The following is a 16283-nucleotide window of genomic DNA, read 5'->3' as shown; positions in this document are numbered from 1 at the left end:
GAAAGAAGTTGCATCTTCATCGTATTTTATGCTTCTGGCGTTGACTTCTTAGGCCGTAACTATTCGATCTGGTGGAGCAACGCCCTGGAGTGAAACCTGCGTTGCCCGGAACGTAGAATTGTCCACTACTATCACACTGGTTGCTAATTATTCCTGCTATACGATGGAAAAACTGTTGTATTTTTATTGCATTTTATGCTTCTGGCGTTCACTTCTTAGGCCCTAACTATTCGATCTGGTGGAACAGCGGCCTAGGGTGAAGCCTAGGTTGCCCGGAACGTAGAAATGACCATATCTTTCACACTGGAAGCAATTATTTGTTTTATACGATGGAAAAGCTGTTGTATTTATATCGTATTTTATGCTTCTCGCGTTGACTTCTTAGGCCGTAACTATTCGATCTGGTGGAGCAACGCCCTGGAGTGAAACCTGGGTTGCCCGGAACGTAGAATTGTCCACTACTATCACACTGGTTGCTAATTATTCCTGCTATACGATGGAAAAACTGTTGTATTTTTATTGCATTTTATGCTTCTGGCGTTGACTACTTAGGCCCTAACTATTCGATCTTGTGGAACAACGCCCTAGAGTGAAGCCTAGGTTGCCCGGAACGTAGATATGACCATAACCTTCACACAGATTGCAATTATTCGTTTTATACGGTGTAAAGGCTGTTGTATTTATTTTATATTTTATTCTTCTGGTGTTGACTTCTTAGGCCCTAACTATTCGATCTGGTGGAACAACGCCGTAGAGTGAGGCCTAGGTTGCCCGGAACGTAGAAATGACCATAACTTTCACACTGGTTGCAATTATTCATTTTATACGATGGAAAAACTGTTGTACTCATATTGTATTTTATTCTTATGGCGTTGAACTCTAAGTCCCTAGCTATTCGATCTGGTGGAGCAACGCCCTAGAGTGAAACCTAGGCTACCCGGAACGTAGAAATGACCAGTACTTTCATACTGTCTGCAGTTATTCCTGTTATACGATGGAAACACTTTTGCATCTTTATTGTATTTTATGATTCTGGCGTTGACTTCTAAGGCCCTAGCTATTCGGTCTGGTGGAGCAACGCCCTTGAGTGGAGCCTAGGTTGCCCGGTACGTAGAAGTGACCATTACTTTCACACTGTTTGCAAATATATATTGTATACGATGGAAAATCTGTTGTATTTATGTTGTATTTTATGCTTCTGGCGTTGACTTCTTAGGTCCTAACTATTTGATCTGGTGGAGCACCGCCCTAGAGTGACGCCTAGGTTGCCCGGAGCATAGAAATGACCATAACTTCCACACTGGTTGCAATTATTCGTTTTATACGATGGAAAAGCTGTAGTATTTATATCGTATTTTATGATTCTGGCGTTGACTTCTTAGGCCCTAACTATTCCATCTGGTGGAACAACGCCCTAGGGTGAAGCCTAGGTTGCCTGGAACGTAGAAATGACCATAACTTTCACACGGGTTGCAATTATTCCTGTTATAGGATGGAAAGACTGCTGTATTTTTATTGTACTTTATACTTCAGGCGTTGACTTCTGAGGCCGTAGCTATTCGATGTGGTGGAAGAACGCCATAGAGTGAGGCCTAGGTTGCCCGGAACGTAGAAATGACCATAAGTTTCATACTGGTTGCAATTATTCGTTTTATACGATGGAAAACCTGTTGTATTTATATTGTATTTTATGCTTCTGGCGTTGACTTCTAAGGCCATAATTATTCGATTTGGTGAAGCAATGCCTCAGAGTTAAGTCTAGGATGCCCGATACGCCGAAATGATCATTACTTTCACGCTTGTTGCAATTATTCCAGTTATACGATGAAAAGATTGTTGTATTTTTATTGTATTTTATGCTTCAGGCGTGGACTTCTGAGGCCGTAGCTATTCGATGCGGTGGAAGAACGCCATACAGTGAAGCCTAGGTTGCACGGAACGTAGAATAGACCATAACTTTCACACTGGTTGCTATTATTCGTTTTATACGATGGAAAAACTGTTATATTTATATTGTATTTTATGCTTCTGGCGGTGACTTCTTAGGCCCTAACTATTCGATCTTGTAGAGCAACGCCCTAGAGTGAAGCCTAGGTTTCCTCGAACGTAGAAATGACCATCACTTTCACACGGGTTGCAATTATTCGTGTTATAGAATGTTAAGACTGTTGTATTTTTATTGTATTTTATACTTCAGGCGTTGACTTCTGAGGCCGTAGCTATTCGATGTGGTGGAAGAACGCCATACAGTGAAGCCTAGGTTGCTCGGAAAGTAGAAATGACCATAACTTTCATACTGGTTGCAATTATTCGTTTTATACGATGGAAAAACTGTTGTATTTATATTGTATTTTATTCTTCTGTGTGTTGACTTCTTAGGCCTTAACTGTTCGATCTGGTGGAACAACGCCGTAGAGTGAAGCCTAGGCTTCCCGGAACGTAGAAATGACCACTACTTTCACACTGTTTGCAATTATTCCTTTTATACGACGGAAAAACTGTTGTATTTTTATTGCATTTTATGACGTCTGGCGTTCACTTCTTAGGCCCTAACTATTCGATCTGGTGGAACAACGCCCTAGGGTGAAGCCTAGGTTGCCCGGAACGTAGAAATGACCATAGCTTTTACACTCGTAGCAATTATTCGTTTTATACAATGGAAAAACCGTTCTATTTATTTTGTATTTTATGCTTCGGGCGTTGACTTCTAAGGCCCTAACTATTCAATCTGTTGGAGCAAAGCCCTAGGGTGAAGCCTAGGTTGCTCGGAAAGTAGAAATGACCATAACTTTTACACTGGTAGCAATTATTCGTTTTATACAATTTAAAAACTGTTGTATTTATATTGTATTTTATGCTTCTGGCGTTGACTTCATAGGCCATAACTATTCGATCTGGTTTGTGCAATGCCTCAGAGTTAATTCTAGGATGCCCGAAACGCCGAAATGATGATTACTTTCACGCTCGTTGCAATTATTCCTGTTATACGATGAAAAGACCGTTGTATTTTTATTGTATTTTATGCTTCAGGCGTAGGCTTCTAAGGCCGTAGCTATTCGATATGGTGGAGCACCGCCCTAGAGTGAAGCCTAGGTTGCCGGGAACGTAGAAATGACCATAAATATTACACTGGTAGCAATTATTCGTTTTATACAATGGAAAAACTGTTCTATTTATTTTGTATTTTATGCTTCGGGCGTTGACTTCTAAGGCCATAACTGTTTGATCTGGTGGAGCAACGTCCTAGAGTGAAGCCTAGGTTTCCCGGAACGTAGAAATGACCATCACTTTCAAACTGGCTGCAATTAATCCTGTTATACGATGGAAAAACTGTTGTATTTTTATTGCATTTTATGCTTCCGGCGTTCACTTCTTAGGCCCTTACTATTCGATCTGGTGGAACAACGTCCTAGGGTGAAGCCTAGGTTGCCCGGAAGGTAGAAATTACCATAAGTTTCATAATGGTTGCAATTATTCGTTTTATACGATGGAAAAACTGTTGTATTTATATTGTATTTTATGCTTCTGGCGTTCACTTCTTGGGCCCTAACTATTCGATCTGGTGGAACAACCCCCTAGGGTGAAGCCTAGGTTGCCCGGGACGTAGAAATGACCATAACATTTACACTGGTAGCAATTATTCGTTTTATACAATTTAAAAGCTGTTGTATTTATATTGTATTTTATGCTTCTGGCGTTGACTTCATAGGCCCTAACTATTCGATCTGGTGGAGCAACGCCCTAGAGTGAAGCCTAGGTTGCCTGGAACGTACAAATGACCATCACTTTCACACGGATTGCAATTGTTCCTGTTATAGGATGGAAAGACTGTTGTATTTTTATTGCATTTTATGCTTCTGGCGTTCACTGCTTAGGACCTAACTATTCAATCTGGTGGGACAACGCCCTAGGGTGAAGCCTAGGTTGCCCGGAACGTAGAAATGACCATAACTTTTACACTGGTAGCAATTATTCGTTTTATACAATGGAAAAACTGTTCTATTTATTTTGTATTTTATTCTTCAGGCGTTGACTTCTAAGGCCCTAACTGTTTCAGCTGGTGGAGCAACTCCCTAGGGTGTAGCCTAGGTTGCCCGGAAGGTAGAAATGACCATAAGTTTAATAATGGTTGCAATTATTCGTTTTATACGATGGAAAAACTGTTGTATTTCTATTGTATTTTATGCTTCGGGCGTTGACTTCTTAGGCCCTAACTCTTCGATCTGGTGTAGCAACGCCCGACAGTGAAGCCTAGCTTGACTGGAACGAAGATATGACCATAACCTTCCCACAGGTTGCAATTATTCGTTTTATACGGTGTAAAGGCTGTTGTATTGATTTTGTATTTTATTCTTCTGGTGTTGACTTCTTAGGCCCTAACTATTCGATATGGTGGAATAACGCCGCAGAGTGAAGCCTAGGTTGCCCGGAACGTAGAAATGACCATTACTTTCACACTGTTTGCAATTATTCCTTTTATACGATGGAAAAGCTGCTGTATTTATATCGTATTTTATGCTTCTGGCGTTGACTTCTAAGGACCTAACTGTTCGATCTGGTGGAGCAACGCCCTAGAGTGAAGCCTAGGTTGCTCGGAATGTAGAAATGACCATAACTTTTACACTGGTAGCAATTATTCGTTTTATACAATGGAAAAACTGTTCTATTTATTTTGTATTTTATGCTTCGGGCGTTGACTTCTAAGGCCATAACTGTTTGATCTGGTGGAGCAACGTCCTAGAGTGAAGCCTAGGTTTCCGGGAACGTAGAAATGAGCATCACTTTCACACGGGTTGCAATTATTCCTGTTATAGAATGGAAAGACTGTTGTATTTTTATTGTATTTTATACTTCTGGCGTTGACTTCTGAGGCCGTAGCTATTCGATGTGGTGGAAGAACGCCATACAGTGAAGCCTAGGTTGCGCGGAACGTAGAAATGACCATAAGCTTCATACTGGTTGCAATTATTCGGTTTATACGATGGAAAGACTGTTGTATTTATATTGTATTTTATGCTTCTGGCGTTCACTTCTTAGGCCCTAACTATTCGATCTGGTGGAACAACGCCCTAGGGTGAAGCCTAGGTTGCCCGGAACGTAGAAATGACCATAGCTTTTACACTGGTAGCAATTATTCGTTTTATACGATGGAAAAACTGTTGTATTTATATTGTATTTTATGCTTCTGGCGTTGACTTCTACGGCCCTAATTATTCGATTTGGTGGAGCAATGCCTCAGAGTTAAGTCTAGGATGCCCGATACGCCGAAATGATCATTACTTTCACGCTTGTTGCAATTATTCCAGTTATACGATGAAAAGATTGTTGTATTTTTATTGTATTTTGTGCTTCAGGCGTGGACTTCTGAGGCCGTAGCTATTGGATGTGGTGGAAGAACGCCATACAGTGAAGCCTAGGTTGCCCGGAACGTAGAATAGACCATAACTTTCACACTGGTTGCTATTATTCGTTTTATACGATGGAAAAACTGTTATATTTATATTGTATTTTATGCTTCTTGCGGTGACTTCTTAGGCCCTAAGTATTCGATCTTGTGGAACAACGCCCTAGAGTGAAGCCTAGGTTGCCTCGAACGTAGAAATGACCATCACTTTCACACGGGTTGCAATTATTCGTGTTATAGAATGTTAAGACTGTTGTATTTTTATTGTATTTTATACTTCAGGCGTTGACTTCTGAGGCCGTAGCTATTCGATCTGGTGGAAGAACGCCATACAGTGAAGCCTAGGTGGCTCGGAAAGTAGAAATGACCATAACTTTCACACTGATTGCAATTATTCGTTTTATACGGTGGAAAGAAGTTGCATCTTCATCGTATTTTATGCTTCTGGCGTTGACTTCTTAGGCCGTAACTATTCGATCTGGTGGAGCAACGCCCTGGAGTGAAACCTGGGTTGCCCGGAACGTAGAATTGTCCACTACTATCACACTGGTTGCTAATTATTCCTGCTATACGATGGAAAAACTGTTGTATTTTTATTGCATTTTATGCTTCTGGCGTTCACTTCTTAGGCCCTAACTATTCGATCTGGTGGAACAGCGGCCTAGGGTGAAGCCTAGGTTGCCCGGAACGTAGAAATGACCATATCTTTCACACTGGAAGCAATTATTTGTTTTATACGATGGAAAAGCTGTTGTATTTATATCGTATTTTATGCTTCTGGCGTTGACTTCTTAGGCCGTAACTATTCGATCTGGTGGAGCAACGCCGTAGAGTGAGGCCTAGGTTGCCCGGAACGTAGAAATGACCATAACTTTCACACTGGTTGCAATTATTCATTTTATACGATGGAAAAACTGTTGTACTCATATTGTATTTTATTCTTATGGCGTTGAACTCTAAGTCCCTAGCTATTCGATCTGGTGGAGCAACGCCCTAGAGTGAAACCTAGGCTACCCGGAACGTAGAAATGACCAGTACTTTCATACTGTCTGCAGTTATTCCTTTTATACGATGGAAACACTTTTGCATCTTTATTGTATTTTATGATTCTGGCGTTGACTTCTAAGGCCCTAGCTATTCAGTCTGGTGGAGCAACGCCCTTGAGTGGAGCCTAGGTTGCCCGGTACGTAGAAGTGACCATTACTTTCACACTGTTTGCAAATATATATTATATACGATGGAAAATCTGTTGTATTTATGTTGTATTTTATGCTTCTGGTGGAACAACGCCGTAGAGTGAGGCCTAGGTTGCCCGGAACGTAGAAATGACCATAACTTTCACACTGGTTGCAATTATTCATTTTATACGATGGAAAAACTGTTGTACTCATATTGTATTTTATTCTTATGGCGTTGAACTCTAAGTCCCTAGCTATTCGATCTGGTGGAGCAACGCCCTAGAGTGAAACCTAGGCTACCCGGAACGTAGAAATGACCAGTACTTTCATACTGTCTGCAGTTATTCCTGTTATACGATGGAAACACTTTTGCATCTTTATTGTATTTTATGATTCTGGCGTTGACTTCTAAGGCCCTAGCTATTCGGTCTGGTGGAGCAACGCCCTTGAGTGGAGCCTAGGTTGCCCGGTACGTAGAAGTGACCATTACTTTCACACTGTTTGCAAATATATATTATATACGATGGAAAATCTGTTGTATTTATGTTGTATTTTATGCTTCTGGCGTTGACTTCTTAGGTCCTAACTATTTGATCTGGTGGAGCACCGCCCTAGAGTGACGCCTAGGTTGCCCGGAGCATAGAAATGACCATAACTTCCACACTGGTTGCAATTATTCGTTTTATACGATGGAAAAGCTGTAGTATTTATATCGTATTTTATGATTCTGGCGTTGACTTCTTAGGCCCTAACTATTCCATCTGGTGGAACAACGCCCTAGGGTGAAGCCTAGGTTGCCTGGAACGTAGAAATGACCATAACTTTCACACGGGTTGCAATTATTCCTGTTATAGGATGGAAAGACTGTTGTATTTTTATTGTACTTTATACTTCAGGCGTTGACTTCTGAGGCCGTAGCTATTCGATGTGGTGGAAGAACGCCATAGAGTGAGGCCTAGGTTGCCCGGAACGTAGAAATGACCATAAGTTTCATACTGGTTGCAATTATTCGTTTTATACGATGGAAAACCTGTTGTATTTATATTGTATTTTATGCTTCTGGCGTTCACTTCTGTGGCCCTAACTGTTCGATCTGGTGGAACAACGCCCTAGAGTGAAGCCTAGGTTATCCGGAACGTAGAAATGACCAGTACAATCACACTGGTTGCAGTTATTCCTGTAAAACGATGGAAAAACTGTTGCATCTTTATTGTATTTTATGCTTCTGGCGTTGACTTCTAAGGCCCTAACTATTCGATCTGGTGGAGCAACGCCCTAGCGTGATGCCTAGGTTGGCCGGAATGTAGAAATGTCCATAACTTTCACACTGGTTGCAATTATTCGTTTTATACGATTGAAAAGCTGTTGTATTTATAGTGTATTTTATGCTTCTGGCGTTGACTTCTTAGGCCCTAACTATTCCCTCTGGTGGATCAACGCCCTAGAGTGAAGCCTATGTTGCCCAGAACGTAGAAATGACCATTCCTTTCACACTGATTGCAATTATTCCTGTTGTACGATGGAAAAACTGTTGTATTTTCATTCTACTTTATGCTTTTAGCGATGATTTCTAAGTCCCTAGCTATTCGATCTGGTGGAGCAACGCCCTAGGGTGACGCCCAGGTTGCTGGGAACGTAGAAATGACCATTACTTTCACACTGGTTGCAATTATTCGTTTTATACGATGGAAAAGCTGTTGTAATTATATCGTATTTTATGCTTCTGGCGTTGACTTCTTATGACCTAACTATTGGATCTGGTGCAGCAACGCCCTGGAGTGAAACCTAGGTTGCCGGGAAGGTAGGAATGACCATTACTTTCACACTGGTTGCAATTATCCCTGTTATACGATGGAAAAGCTGTTGTATTTTTATTGCATTTTATGCTTCGGGCATTGACTTTTAAGGCCCTAACTATTCAATCTGTTGGAGCAACGCCCTAGGGTGAAGCCTAGGTTGCCAGGAACGTAGAAATGACCATAACTTTCACACTGGTAGCAATTATTCGTTTTATGCGATGGAAAAACTGTTCTATATATTTTGTATTTTATGCTTCGGGCGTTGACTTCTAAGGCCCTAACTATTCGATCTGGAGGTGCAACGCCCTAGGGTGAATCCTAGGTTGCCCGGGAAGTAGAAATGCCCATAACTTCCACACTGGTAGAAATTATTCGTTTTATACGATTGAAAAACTGTACTATTTATTTTGTATTTTATGCTTCTGGCGTTGACTTCTTAGGCCCTAACTATTCCCTCTGGTGGACCAACGCCATAGAGTGAAACCTACGTTGCCCGGAACGTAGAAATGACCATTCCTTTCTCACTGGTTGCAATTATTCCTTTTATACGATGGAAAAACTGTTGTATTTTAATTCTATTTTATGCTTTTAGCGATGAATTCTAAGTCCCAAGCTATTCGATCTGGTGGAGCAACGCCCTAGAGTGACGCCTAGGTTGCTCGGAACGTAGAAATGACCATTACTTTCACACTGGTTGCAATTATTCGTTTTATACGATGGAAAAGCTGTTGTATTTATATCGTATTTTATGCTTCTGGCGTTGACTTCTTAGGCCCTATCTATTCCATCTGGTGGAGCAACACCCTAGACTGAAGCCTAGGTTGCCCGAACGTAGAAATGACCATTACTTTCGCACTGTTTGCAATTATTCCTTTTATACGATGGAAAAGCTGTTGTATTTTTATTGCATTTTATGCTTCTGGCGTTCACTTCTTAGGACCTAACTATTCGATCTGGTGGAACAACGGCCTAGGGTGAAGCCTAGGTTGCCCGGAACGAAGAAATGACCATAACTTTCACACTGGTTGCAATTATTTGTTTTATACGATGGAAAAGCTGTTGTATTTATATCGTATTTTATGCTTCTGGCGTTGACTTCTTAGGACCTAACTATTCCATCTGGTGGAACAACGCCGTAGGGTGACGCCTAGGTTGCCTGGAAAGTAGAAATGACCATAACTTTCTCACTGGTTGCAATTATTCGTTTTATACGATGGAAAAGCTGTTATATTTATATTGCATTTTAAGCTTCTGGCAATGAATTCTAAGTCCCTATCTATTCCATCTGGTGGAGCAACACCCTAGACTGAAGCCTAGGTTGCCCGGAACGTAGAAATGACCATTACTTTCACACTGTTTGCAATTCTTCATTTTATACGATGGAAAAGCTGTTGTACTTATATTGCAATTTATGCTTCTGGCGTTGACTTCTTAGGCCCTAACTATTTGACCTGGTGGAGCACCGCTCTAGAGTGAAGCCTAGGTTGCCCGGAACGTAGAAATGACCACTACTTTCACACTGTTTGCAATTATTCATCTAATACGATGGAAATGCTGTTGTATTTATATCGTATTTTATGCTTCAGGCGTTGACTTCTTAGGCCCTAACATTTCGATCAGGTGGAGCAACGCCCGACAGTGAAGCCTGGATTGCCCGGAACGTAGATATGACCATAACCTTCACACAGGTTGCAATTATTCGTTTTATACGGTGTAAAGGCTGTTGTATTTATTTTGTATTTTATTCTTCTGGTGTTGACTTCTTAGGCCCTATCTATTCGATGTGGTGGAACAACGCCGTAGGGTGAAGCCTAGGTTGCCCGAACGTAGAAATGACCATTACTTTCATACTGTTTGCAATTATTCCTTTTATACGATGGAAAAGCTGTTGTATTTATATCGTATTTTATGCTTCTGGTGTTGACTTCTAAGGACCTAACTGTTCGATCTGGTCGAGCAACGCCCTAGAGTGAAGCCTAGGTTGCTCGGAATGTAGAAATGACCATAACTTTCACACTGATTGCAATTATTCGTTTTATACGATGGAAAAACTGTTGCATCTTCATCGTATTTTATACTTCTGGCGTTGACTTCTTAGGCCGTAACTATTCGATCTGGTGGAGCAACGCCCTGGAGTGAAACCTGGGTTGCCCGGAACGTAGAAATGACCACTACTATCACACTGGTTGCAAATTATTCCTGCTATACGATGGAAAAACTGTTGTATTTTTATTGCATTCTATGCTTCTGTCGTTCACTTCTTAGGACCTAACTATTCGATCTGGTGGAACAACGGCCTAGGGTGAAGCCTAGGTTGCCCGGAACGTAGAAATGACCATAACTTTCACACTGGTTGAAATTATTTGTTTTATACGATGGAAAAGCTGTTGTATTTATATCGTATTTTATGCTTCTGGCGTTGTCTTCTTAGGCCCTAACTATTCCATCTGGTGGAACAACGTCCTAGAGTAATGCCCAGGTTGCGCGGAACGTAGAAATGAACATAACTTTCACACTGGTAGCAATTATTCGTTTTATACAATGGAAAAACTGTTCTATTTATATTGTATTTTATGCTTCTGGCGTTGACTACTTAGGCCCTAACTATTCGATCTTGTGGAACAACGCCCTAGAGTGAAGCCTAGGTTGCCTGGAACGTAGAAATGACCATCACTTTCACACGGGTTGCAATTATTCCTGTTATAGGATGGAAAGACTGTTGCATTTTTATTGTATTTTATTCTTCTGGTGTTGACTTCACAGGCCATAACTATTCGATCTGGTGGAACAACGCCGTAGAGTGAAGCCTAGGTTGCCCGGAACGTAGATATGACCATAACCATCACACAGGTTGCAATTATTCGTTTTATACGATGGAAAGACTGTTGTATTTATTTTGTAGTTTATGCTTCTGGCGTTGACTTCTAAGGCCCTAACTCTTCGATCTGTTGGAGCAACGCCTCAGAGTGAAGTCTAGGATGCCCGAAATGTCGATATGATCATTACTTTCGCACTGGTTGCAATTAGTCATGCTATACGATGGAAAAACTGCTGCATTTTTATTGTATTTTGTGCTTCTGGCGTTGATTTCTAAGGCCGTAGCTACTAGATATGGTGCAGCAACGCCCTAGAGTGACGCCTAGGTTACCCGGAACGTAGAAATGACCATTACTTTCACACTGTTTGCAATTATTCATTTTATACGATGGAAAAGCTGTTGTATTTATATTGTATTTTATGCTCCTGGCGTTGACTTCTAAGGCCGTAGCTATTAGATGTGGTGGAGCAACGTCCTAGAGTGACGCCTAGGTTGACCGGAACGTAGAACATACCATTACCTTCACACCGGTTGCAATTATTCCTGTTATACGATGGAAAAACTGTTGCACCTTTATTGTATTTTATGCTTCTGGCGTTGACTTCATAGGCCCTAACTATTCGATCTGGTGGAGCAACGTCCTAGAGTGAAGCCTAGGTTGACAGGAACATAGAAATGACCATAACTTTCACACTGGTTACCATTATTCGTTTTATACGATGGAAAAGCTGTTGTATTTATATCGTCTTTTATGCTCCTGGCGTTGACTTTTAAGGCCGTAGCTATTAGATGTGTTGGAGCAACGCCCTTGAGTGTCGCATAGGTTGCCCGGAACGTAGAAATGACCATTACTTTCACAATTTTTGCAAATATACATTTTATACGATGGAAAAACTGTTGTACTTGTATTGTATTTTATTCTTCTGGCGTTGAATTATAAGTCCCTAGCTATTCTATCTGGTGGAGCAACGCCCTAGAGTGAAACCTAGGTTACCCGGAACGTAGAAATGACCAGTACTTTCACACTGGTTGCAGTTATTCCTGTTATACGATGGAAAAACTGTTGCACCTTTATTGTATTTTATGCATCTGGCGTTGACATCTAAGGACCTAACTATTCGATCTGGTGGAGCAAGGCCCTAGAGTGAAGCCTAGGTTGCTCGGAACGTAGAAATGACCATAACTTTCACACTGGTTGCCATTATACGTTTTCTACGATGGATCAAGCTGTTGTATTTGTATCGTATTTTATGCTTCTGGCGTTGACTTCGTAGGCCCTAACTATTCCATCTGGTGGTACAACGCCCTAGGGTGAAGCCTAGGTTGCCCGGAACGTAGAAATGACCATAACTTTAACACTGTTTGCAATTATTCATTTTATACGATGGAAAAGCTGTTGTATTTATATTGTATTTTATGCTCCTGGCGTTGACTTCTAAGGCCGTAGCTATTAGATATGTTGGAGCAACGCCCTAGAGTGACGCCTAGGTTACCCGGAACGTAGAAATGACCATTACTTTAACACTGTTTGCAATTGTTCATTTTATACGGTGGAAAAGCTGTTGTATTTGTATTGTATTTTATGCTCCTGGCGTTGACTTCTAAGGCCGTAGCTATTAGATGTGGTGTAGCAACGACCTAGAGTGACGCCTAGGTTGAATGGAACGTAGAAATGTCCATTACTTTCACAATGTCTGCACTTATTCATTTTATACGATGGAAAAACTGTTGTACCTATATTGTATTCTATCCTTCTGGCGTTGAATCCTAAGTCCCTAGCTATTCGATCTGGTGGAGCAACACAATAGAGTGAAGCCTAGGTTACCCGGAACGTAGAAATGACCAGTACTTGCACACTGTTTGCAGTTATTCCTGTTGTACGATGGAAAACTGTTGCATCTTTATTGTACTTTATGCTTCTGGCGTTGACTTCTAAGGCCCTAACTATTCGATCTGGTGGAGCAACGTCCTAGAGTGAAGCCTAGGTTGCCCGGATCGTAGAAATGACCAGTACTTTCACACTGGTTGCAGTTATTCGTTTTATACAATGAAAAACTGTTCTATTTATTTTGCATTTTATGCTTCGGGCGCTGACTTCTAAGGCCCTAACTATTCGATCTGGTGGAGCAACTCCCTAGAGTGAAGCCTAGGTTGACCGGAACGTAGAAATGACCATAACTTTCACACTGGTTACCATTATTCGTTTTATACGATGGAAAAGCTGTTGTATTTATATCGTATTTTATGCTTCTGGCGTCGACTTTTAAGGCCGTAGCTATTAGGTGTGGTGGAGCAACGCCCTAGAGTGTCGCATAGGTTGCCCGGAACGTAGAAATGACCATAACTTTCACACTGGATGCAATTATTCGTTTTATACGATGGAAAAACTGTTGTATTATATTGTATTTTATGCTTCTGGCGTTCACTTCTTGGGCCCTAACTATTCGATCTGGTCGAACAACGCCCTAGGGTGAAGCCTAGGTTGCCCGGGACGTAGAAATGACCATAACATTTACACTGGTAGCAATTATTCGTTTTATACAATGGAAAAACTGTTCTTTTTATTCTGTATTTTATGACTCTGGCGTTGACTTCTAAGGCCCTAGCTATTCGATCTAGTGGAGCAACGCCCTAGAGTGACGCCTAGGTTGCCCGGAACGTAGAAATGACCATCACTTTCAAACTGTTTGCAAATATTCGTTTTATACGATGGAAAAGCTGTTGTATTTATATTGTATTTTATGCTTCTGGCGTTTACTTCTTAGGCCCTAACTATTCGACCTGGTGGAACAACGCCCTAGGGTGAAGCCTAGGTTGCCCGGAACGTAGAAATGACCATAACTTTTACACTGGTAGCAATTATTCGTTTTATACAATTTAAAAACTGTTGTATTTATATTGTATTTTATGCTTCTGGCGTTGACTTCATAGGCCCTAACTATTCGATCTGGTTTGTGCAATGCCTCAGAGTTAATTCTATGATGCCCGAAACGCCGAAATGATGATTACTTTCACGCTTGTTGCAATTATTCCTGTTATACGATGAAAAGACCGTTGTATTTTTATTGTATTTTATGCTTCAGGCGTAGGCTTCTAAGGCCGTAGCTATTCGATATGGTGGAGCACCGCCCTAGAGTGAAGCCTAGGTTGCCGGGAACGTAGAAATGACCATAACTATTACACTGGTAGCAATTATTCGTTTTATACAATGGAAAAACTGTTCTATTTATTTTGTATTTTATGCTTCGGGCGTTGACTTCTAAGGCCATAACTGTTTGATCTGGTGGAGCAACGTCCTAGAGTGAAGCCTAGGTTTCCCGGAACGTAGAAATGACCATCACTTTCAAACTGGTTGCAATTAATCCTGTTATACGATGGAAAAACTGTTGTATTTTTATTGCATTTTATGCTTCCGGCGTTCACTTCTTAGGCCCTTACTATTCGATCTGGTGGAACAACGTCCTAGGGTGAAGCCTAGGTTGCCCGGAAGGTAGAAATTACCATAAGTTTCATAATGGTTGCAATTATTCGTTTTATACGATGGAAAAACTGTTGTATTTATATTGTATTTTATGCTTCTGGCGTTCACTTCTTGGGCCCTAACTATTCGATCTGGTGGAACAACCTCCTAGGGTGAAGCCTAGGTTGCCCGGGACGTAGAAATGACCATAACATTTACACTGGTAGCAATTATTCGTTTTATACAATTTAAAAGCTGTTGTATTTATATTGTATTTTATGCTTCTGGCGTTGACTTCATAGGCCCTAACTATTCGATCTGGTGGAGCAACGCCCTAGAGTGAAGCCTAGGTTGCCTGGAACGTACAAATGACCATCACTTTCACACGGATTGCAATTGTTCCTGTTATAGGATGGAAAGACTGTTGTATTTTTATTGCATTTTATGCTTCTGGCGTTCACTGCTTAGGACCTAACTATTCAATCTGGTGGGACAACGCCCTAGGGTGAAGCCTAGGTTGCCCGGAACGTAGAAATGACCATAACTTTTACACTGGTAGCAATTATTCGTTTTATACAATGGAAAAACTGTTCTATTTATTTTGTATTTTATTCTTCAGGCGTTGACTTCTAAGGCCCTAACTGTTTCATCTGGTGGAGCAACTCCCTAGGGTGTAGCCTAGGTTGCCCGGAAGGTAGAAATGACCATAAGTTTAATAATGGTTGCAATTATTCGTTTTATACGATGGAAAAACTGTTGTATTTCTATTGTATTTTATGCTTCGGGCGTTGATTTCTTAGGCCCTAACTCTTCGATCTGGTGTAGCAACGCCCGACAGTGAAGCCTAGGTTGACTGGAACGAAGATATGACCATAACCTTCCCACAGGTTGCAATTATTCGTTTTATACGGTGTAAAGGCTGTTGTATTGATTTTGTATTTTATTCTTCTGGTGTTGACTTCTTAGGCCCTAACTATTCGATATGGTGGAATAACGCCGCAGAGTGAAGCCTAGGTTGCCCGGAACGTAGAAATGACCATTACTTTCACACTGTTTGCAATTATTCCTTTTATACGATGGAAAAGCTGCTGTATTTATATCGTATTTTATGCTTCTGGCGTTGACTTCTAAGGACCTAACTGTTCGATCTGGTGGAGCAACGCCCTAGAGTGAAGCCTAGGTTGCTCGGAATGTAGAAATGACCATAACTTTTACACTGGTAGCAATTATTCGTTTTATACAATGGAAAAACTGTTCTATTTATTTTGTATTTTATGCTTCGGGCGTTGACTTCTAAGGCCATAACTGTTTGATCTGGTGGAGCAACGTCCTAGAGTGAAGCCTAGGTTTCCGGGAACGTAGAAATGAGCATCACTTTCACACGGGTTGCAATTATTCCTGTTATAGAATGGAAAGACTGTTGTATTTTTATTGTATTTTATACTTCTGGCGTTGACTTCTGAGGCCGTAGCTATTCGATGTGGTGGAAGAACGCCATACAGTGAAGCCTAGGTTGCGCGGAACGTAGAAATGACCATAAGCTTCATACTGGTTGCAATTATTCGGTTTATACGATGGAAAGACTGTTGTATTTATATTGTATTTTATGCTTCTGGCGTTCACT

Source organism: Calliopsis andreniformis, unplaced genomic scaffold (genome assembly GCF_051401765.1).
Source record: "Calliopsis andreniformis isolate RMS-2024a unplaced genomic scaffold, iyCalAndr_principal scaffold0002, whole genome shotgun sequence".
In the NCBI taxonomy this organism is placed as follows: Eukaryota; Metazoa; Arthropoda; class Insecta; order Hymenoptera; family Andrenidae; genus Calliopsis; species Calliopsis andreniformis.
The sequence above is the reverse complement of the archived record's forward strand: the minus strand, read 5'-3'. Positions refer to the sequence as shown.